The following is an 8,174-nucleotide window of genomic DNA, read 5'->3' on the forward strand; positions in this document are numbered from 1 at the left end:
CTGAGCCAACTGGGCACCGCAGTGGTTCTCTCCTTTAGAGATAAAATGAATTTATGACTTGGAGAATAAAATGCAGTGATGCTCTGGGACCACTAAGAGCGATGAAACCTCTGTGTGCGCCTCCCCCAGATCCAGCCAGGGGAGGAGAACCGCTGGTTTTCTAGGATCACGATGCCCGGGAAATAACCAGACTGGCCCCAAACCATCTCTGGAAAAATAAACTTAAAGTTCGTACAGGATGCCCCAACTTGCAAGGATCTGCAAGTTCTCAACTGTCAGCTCGCAGAATTTAATTCGACCTCTTCTTCTACCTTTTTTTTTTTTTTTTTTTTCAAGGAAAGTCGGTTGCAAGGAAACGTGCACAGTGCCGGCTGGCTTGAAGGACACCAGTCCAGTGCATGTGGGCCCTGTGGCATCCTTACACCTTGCCTTCCTCTCAGGTCTACCCCTGCTCACAGAGAACCTACCTCATGCAGGTAATGTGTGTTCTACAACTTCCCCTTGACTTCCCAGCCCTGTGGCTCAGTAGTCAAATAACTGTGCTCTCTTGTGTCCTATGCACACTCGCTGATATCTTCACACACTCCCTCCCTCATCACCCATCCCAGTTTCCAGGCCCACAGACACTCCACGGCTTCCTTGCCCCACTCCTCTGATTCATCCTCTTTACCTCCCTGCTCCGCACCGGAGTTCCCTGCCCGGCCACCTGGCCACTAGCCCCCACGGCCGGATGAGGAGACTCTGGCCCAGCTCGCCACCCATCCAACCCCCCCGCAGCACGGGTCTTAGCTCGCCGGCTCGCTCGGCTCCTGGCACAGCCTGAAACCGAAACTAATCTCAGACCTGAACAAAATGAAATCATTTCCTATGCGTGATCGCCCTACATGACCACAGAGAATCTTCTCCCCGACAGAGCACCAAACCAGAGTTCTGTCAGGTCCCCCTGGAACCTACTGCTTCCTTAACAAACAAGGGACAACGGGGTCAGAGGAGGAAGCGGAGTGTTTTCTGCCTCTGCATTGCTTTCATTGGCACGAGTCCACTTAAATTGACCCCAGCAAGCAAAGCCCACCACCCGGTATATTCAATGTTCAACAAGAGTTCATGCTTGGCTCTTTCTTAATCAGGTTCTTTTTTTTTTTTTTTTTAAAGATTTTATTTATTTATTTGACAGACAGAGATCACAAGTAGGCAGAGAGGCAGGCAGAGAGAGAAAGGGAAGCAGGCTCCCTGCGGAGCAGAGAGCCCGATGCGGGGCTCAATCCCAGGACCCCAGGATCATGACCTGAGCCAAAGGCAGAGGCCCCAACCCACTGAGCCACCCAGGCAACCCTCTTAATCAGGTTCTCTTTGGAGAGCCAGCCTTGTTCTCTTCAGAGATCTCTGTAGACCTCTTGCCAAAGGCAGTTTAGATCACTCTATCATATGCTTTCCCTAAATCTGAAAAACACAGCCTTTACTTTAGTGCTAGGAACCACAACAACAAACCTCAAATATTAAAAAGGAACATTATAAATGAACATAACGTCAGCCCTTGACGATCTTTCAAAGAATTGTACGTTTTTGTTTTTTTGTTTTTGTTTTAATTTATTTGACAGGGAGAGAGAGACCACAAGCAGGCAGAGAGGCAGGCAGAGAAAGAGGGGGAAGCAGGCTCTCCACTGAGCAGAGAGCCCGACATGGGGCTTGATCCCAGGACCCCGAGACCATGACCCAAGCCGAAGGCAGAGGCTTAATCCACTGAGCCACCCAGGTGCCCCAGAATTGTACGTTTTGAGGAAGATCTTAAACAGCTTTGTATTCATTCGCCCTGTTGCCCCCGCATGCTTTGGGACCCCCTTCTCTGTGGCTGGGGGCATTAGATGATTCTGCTGCTGGCTTAAGCAAAACACACAACTGGAAGGACAAGGACACCGGCCCAGCAAGTGTATGGTGAAAGAGCAGTAACTTTTGGATCGTCTGCAATTTACTTTTCATTCGTCAAAGTTTCCCGAGGGCCCCAGATGCGTCCCCAAAGCCCTTCTAGGGGCCAGGCCAGCAGGGTGACGAAGACAACTCATTAGCTCCATCAGGGAACATCATTCTCAGAAACACCTGAGCGAAGCTGGTGCTCTCCAGCACCAACAGCCCAAAGGTCAACCACTTGCGGGTTTCCAGCAGCCCTCCTCACAAGGCTTGGCCCCCACCCTGTGGCCCGCCCAGGAAGCAGCCCCTTTGACCGGGATCCGCTCAGGGCAAGACCCAAGCTGCTGGGCTTGGCTCACCAGCTAATGGATAAGCCACCCGTGTTACGGGGTATTCTTCAGTCACTTCCTTGGTAAAATAAGGAGTTAGGCCACACTTGAGCAATCTTCTAGCTCAAAAATTCCAGCTCCTCTTACCCTCCTATTACTGAGCTGACACAGACCTCCAGGGGCCTCTACTTCATCTTCCTGTCTCCAGATGAAACATCTTAAACCACCAAGATAAATGAAACTTGTTCCCATTTCTAAAGACCTTTGGGGGAGGCCATTCCCCTCCACTCCTATGAGTCACTTGTTCTCACATCTCACGTCCGATCGGCAAGGAACATTTTCCTCATACCTTACTTGGGTCCTTCTGCTGCTTGCATACATTTGCCTCTGGTTCTGCTTCTCAGTTCGGAGAGACAAGAGTGAATCACGGAGCTCTGAGCAGTAACTTTTTTTGAAAGTGTTTTTTAAGTAATCTCTACACCCAACCTGGGGCTCGAACTTACTACACTGAGCTCAAGAGTTGCAGGCTCTACGGACTGAGCCAGCCAGGCGTGCTCTGAGCAGTCACTCTTAGGAGATTTTTATTTCTTCTTCAGCAACATCATTGCACACATTATAAGGGGTGACTCTTAAAAACCACAAGACATCAAGGAAGCCAACTGCATTTCCCGGTTCCTGACTCATCCTGGCCAGCGTGTAGCTGGATCCAGAAAATTCTGCCTTCGGTTCTAATCAGAGTTCGTAAAGTGATGTCCTCCATGGCCAGATCAAAAGCCCTGGAGACAGGAGCCATCTTGTCCTCACTCATCTCCAGTGCCCCCTCTTGCAGAAACCTTCCCTTCCCCAAATCTTCTGGCTGGCAGAGCGTCCTCTCTGCAGAGCTTCGTCTCACTACAGTACTTGTCATGGCAACTGGAGTTCTAGGCTAACATATCTGTGTCCCCTACTAGACCACAGGCATCCTGCGGGCAGGGGCTGTGTCTTCATGACCTCTGTACTTGGGGTCAGGCCCCAGTAGAGTGCCTGGCCCTTGGCCAGTGGTTCTCAGCAGACTGAACATTCCAAGCATGTTCCAATGATGTCTGAACGTTGCATGGGCAGCTCTTCAAGCATAGAACCCCTTCAACCTCTCTCCCATCCCCACCCTTCTATCCTCCACACCTCTCTCCACCCCTAGCCCAGGAAGCAGTCCCTCTAATAATTTCTCTAAGGATGGAAGCTCTGTAGCCAGGCCTCTTGGATTCAAATCCTGGCTCTCCTACCTTCTAGCCATGTGACCTTGGGCAAGTTATTTCACCTCTTTACATGTTTCTTGACTGAAAAAATAGATATCACATCTCATAGAGTCTTTTGAGAATGAAATGAGCTGATCCATGAGAAGCACTTGAAACAGGGGCTGACCCATAGTCAGTGCTCGGTGAGTGTTAAAATGACCATTTCCCCAAATCCTTCCTTCCGGAACCCTCCTCCACACCGCAGCTTCCACTCTTGACTGCATCTTGGGCCTGTCCCCAACCCCATTAGACTCCCCTCCTCCAGGCCCACTTTCCCCTATTCCTCCAGGACCAATGTTAGCATCAACATAAAAGCTGTGCAACTCTTCTAACTTGTTATGAGCCTCTCCCCCACCCCCAACCCCCACCAGTTTACAGGGCAAAGTCTCCAAAGAGAAGGGAGAAGAGTTGGTTCCACAGCAGGGCTACAGATGACGCTGAGTCATTCTGCACCCCAGCTGTGCTGCTTTCTTGTCACCCTTGACATTTCAGGCTCCCCGTCTCCCCATCACACAGTCCCCTTTGCTCATAATTCAAAACCCTCACCCCACTCCATCTGACCCCTTCTCAAGCCAGCCTCTGCCTCTACAGTCTTTACCAACGATTTTCCTTAACAATAGAAGTCTCAGAACATTAGCACCCATGTGCGGAATAGTAATAATTAATAATCGCTTCTGCACTAAGGAAGTACACTACACTCTTTGGTATACAGGTTAGATCTCCTTCCACACTTTCTAAAGCTGAGAGACTGAAGCATTTACAAAATCAGAATGGAAGATGAAGGGCTGGGACTTTCACTGTAGATCCTACACTCTAAACTACTGGGCTTCAATGCAGAAGGGCTCAAAGGAGCCCCAGTGGCCTCCTGGGGGAGGAGGTTAGAGGGAGCTGGAACTTTTTTCTCCCACCCATCACTCCTCAAAGACACTGGGTGCCACCATCACAGAAATGAAAAGGTCACATTTTACAAGGGAGTTTATGTTTGCAGGCCCTGTTCTAGCATTTATCATTTATGACCGGTTTTAAAAATAAGAGTCCTCGCCGCATGATTAGGAGTGCGTTATTCTGCTCTGACACATGGGAGGTGCTCCCCAGGAGGCTGCAAGCAGAGCTATCAGAGAGGCACGGAGTCAGCCACCACAGCCAGAATCCCAACTTCACCAACAGGTGCTGTCCATTGCAGCAGCGGACAGACAAGTCCTGGCCACGGAGGAATGTGAATTTTTAGTTGCTGCCACAGGACCCTTACATCTCACCAAGACAACCTCCAAGTCCCAAGTTCAGGAACTTAGACCACTGCCTCTCAAAGGCCCTCTATGGCTCTTACTTCCAGTAGGCCTAGAAGCCAACAAAAATGGAGGCCTCTCCTCCTCCAGGCCATCTTGTATAGTCGGGGTGATCCCTGTCTGACTCCCAGCTTCCTGTCCCCAAGACTTTTGCCGCTTATTGCTGCAGGGTGGGGGGCGGAGCGATTGTCAATCAAGGCAGAATAGAAGGAGGAAGCTCTCAAGGAGGACACAAGTGTGAGCACTACTATATACTGAATACTGTGCAGGAGAGCTAAACAAAGCAAAATCCCCATGAGCTACCTCTGTATGGGGGCACTTGAGCCTAGGAAGGGCTTCCCAACACTGAAGCAGAGAAGTCAGAGATGGCCGATCTTACCAAAGGCTCTCCCAGGTCCCCAGCCAATGTAGACACCACAAACCTGAGCAGCCAAACTCAGGAGCTCCAACTAAGAAAGACAAGGTAGGCCACACTTCCTGGGGGTGCACTGGGATTGGTGACAACCATATTCTCTGCTCCCACTTGCCTTTTAAAGTCCAGCGGATCTAAGGAAGCTGCAGTAACCAGCTCCCGGCCTTGAACAACTATGCCCCAAAACCTCGGCAAGAGGAGGAGTGTTCTCACACTTACATTCCCTACCGCAGCTCTTTCTCCCACCTCACCCCCACTTCCCCAAGATAAGCCAGGGCTCTTAAAGCGCCTGGCTCCTACACCCAGTAGAAACACCAGAATATCCATCCCATACCCTAACCCTCATATTTGCCTCTAATTCAGTAGCACTGTGGCGCCGGCTCTGGCCCTTCCCACCACATAGCAAAATCAGCCCCTGGAGAAGCCCCCCACCCCACACATCTGCCCCCATCCTCTGGCTAATTATAGGGATCCAGGATCTGGTCCAGAGGTTCCCAGGCCTCTATGGCCACAAGCCCAAAGTTGCATGAGAAGGTCATGAGAAAAGACCTCTTGGGAGGTCTGCTCTTCGCACCCTGAATTCTTCACTGACCGGCCACAAAGGAGGGAACTGTTCTGAACGGCCTATGCCAGACCAGACTGTGGATCAGGGGTCTTGAAAGGGGTTCCAGTTCCAAGGGGTACGGTAACATTCTGAGAGTGTCTACAGAATGTGTCCCTGCATGCATGTGTGCTTGAGGCAGGAGCAGTTGGCGCTTTCACCAGATTCTCAAAGGGGCCCATGACCCCAGCCTGTGGCCCCAAGGTCCCACCTCGTCATAGTATCGCTCCTAGGCCATCCTAGCTGGCCAAGGTCTCTCTCCTGTTTAAGGATGTGCCCAAGCCTGAGGCACCACTCCTGTTCCCTTGTCTCCTGCTCCTTCCAGGTGCAGAAAGGGGACACGAGTGTCTCCGAACCAACAGTCCTGCACACACCCTTCAGCCTCTGGGTGACCTGAGCCAGGTTTCTCTCTCTCTTCCAGAGAGGCCACCCTCTGTTCAGAATAGAGGTCCCAACGACATTAACCCTCGGCAAGGGAGAGGGTCCAGTTTCACACTTGATCCCACGAGGGGACCAAATCTCATGGTAAGAGGACTCCTCTATGAGAGAAGCCCGTGTCCCTCACCTCCTTCAGGTGACCACCCCAACCCAGGCTGTAAAGATGAGAATGCCTGCCAAAGAAAAGGGATGAGAGGCCAGAACATCTCCCTGAATCCTTTCTCCTGGACCAGGTGGCTCAGGGTGCTGCAGGATAACCAACAGGAAGGGTGATTCCCCACGCTCAGTGGCACTCCTGCCCAGGGGCCAGGTGGGGAGTGAGGCAGTCTCCTTGCATCCAGTGCCACCTCTACGACATCTTATTTCTAAACTCCCAGTCATTCCCCTCACCCTCCACGCTCACCCAATCAATCAATCAATCAATAATGAAATAAATATTAAGGGAAAATCTAAAACCTCCTTCCCCCTAAAACAAATTCCTCTCCTGGAATTTATTTTCCATATAAATTTCCTACAGCCCAAACTTCTTTTAAGGGGAAAAGAAATGGCCAAGCCTGGGCTGGGTGTAAGGCAACAATGCAAGGAGAAACTGAAGAGGAAAGAATGAATAAACGCCATCACCAGCCCCCTGGAGCTTAGAGCCCGAGGCACACCGAACCGGAGGGGCGGGGGGAACAGGGGCGGGGACAGCGCGTTCTGAACTTTCCCTAGCGAGCCACCGGGAGATGCAGCTCCCAGGGGACCGGGTGGGACCAGAAAGGGCTGAACCGACCTGTGACACCGGCGGGGACAGGAAGCCAGCCTCCCCTCCTCCTAGAAGGAGCTCTGACCCCGGCAGGCGCCCCCCACCAGCCAGCGCCCCCAGGCTGGAGCAGCGCTGCGAGGGGCGCCCACACAAAAGGGGGAGCGGCCGGGGCGGGGGCTCAGGGTGGCGCCGGCCGGGGGAGGCCTTGCTGTCCTTCCCCGCGCCGCCCGCCGGCCTGCGACCACCCCCCTACCTCCGTGCCCCGCTCCCCACCCCCCACCCACGGTGCCCGCCCGGCCCGCGCACCCACGGCCTGGGCGAGGAGGGTGGGAGTCGAGCGGAGGGGGCGAGGGCCGGGACCCCGCCGCGTGTGCGCCCGGGGCGCCGCGGGCTCCGTGGGAGCCGCGGCGGCAGCGCCGGGAATCAAACTCGCGCCCGCCCGGCCCTCCCGGCGGCGCCGCGGCGATCCGCTCCCGAGAAGGTGGGGCCGCCGGGCCGGGCCGGAGGCGACTCGCGCTGGGGAGCGAAGGGAGGGTCTTACCGAGCAGCCGCCACGCGCGTCCGCTCCCCGCGGGCCCGAGGGGGCCGGCGGGCGGGGGAGGGGCCGCGATCCGGCGGCGGTGGCAGCAGTGGCGGCGGCTGGGCCGGCGCGGCGGCTCGGCTGGGGCGCGGGAGGCGGAGAATGCGAGGCGAGGCCAGCTTCCTAGCGGCGGGCGGCGAGAAATGCAGCTGTCCCTGCGCGGCAGCCGGCGGGGCCACAAGTGGGGCCGCGCGGGGAGGAGCGGGGCCGCGGGCGGGGCGCGGGCCGGGCCGCGGCGCCCCCAGACCCGCTCCGAGGCCCGACCTCCTCCGAGAGAGGAGGGGAGCGGGAATGGGGTGGAGGAAGCTGGAGGAAGCGGGGTCGGGGGGGCGGGGTACCGGGGGAGTTAGAACGGTTCCCCCCCTCACCGTGTTCCCCCTCCGCGCCTGCCGCCGTGAGTCCCCGCTGGCGGGCCGGAGCGCGTGAGAGAGGAGCCTCGGTCTCCCCGGACAGGGCGGATTGCGGGGCGTCCTGCCCCTCCTCCCTCCTTGCTTGGGGACCGCGCCGGGAAGGCGACCCCGGAGATGGGGAGAGGGGGTGGGGAGGGGGACCCGAGCCCTCGGCTGGGAGGGGAACTTAAGAGCTGGGCCGCCCCCCCCCCTAC

General features: G+C 55.2%; 1 protein-coding gene across 3 annotated transcripts in view; it reads right to left on the bottom strand.

Moving 5' to 3' along the window:
• CUEDC1 (CUE domain containing 1) overlaps positions 1-7,778 on the bottom strand; it is an 81,860-nt gene extending 74,082 nt beyond the window's left edge. For all 3 annotated transcript variants that reach the window (XM_059378657.1, XM_059378655.1, XM_059378654.1), the window contains exon 1: positions 7,532-7,778. The gene's annotated coding sequence lies outside the window, so the exon portion shown is untranslated. The remainder of the gene's footprint in view (positions 1-7,531) is intronic.
• Positions 7,779-8,174: the final 396 nt, after the last annotated feature.

The sequence above is a fragment of the Mustela nigripes genome, chromosome 16 (assembly GCF_022355385.1).
Source record: "Mustela nigripes isolate SB6536 chromosome 16, MUSNIG.SB6536, whole genome shotgun sequence".
In the NCBI taxonomy this organism is placed as follows: domain Eukaryota; kingdom Metazoa; phylum Chordata; class Mammalia; order Carnivora; family Mustelidae; genus Mustela; species Mustela nigripes.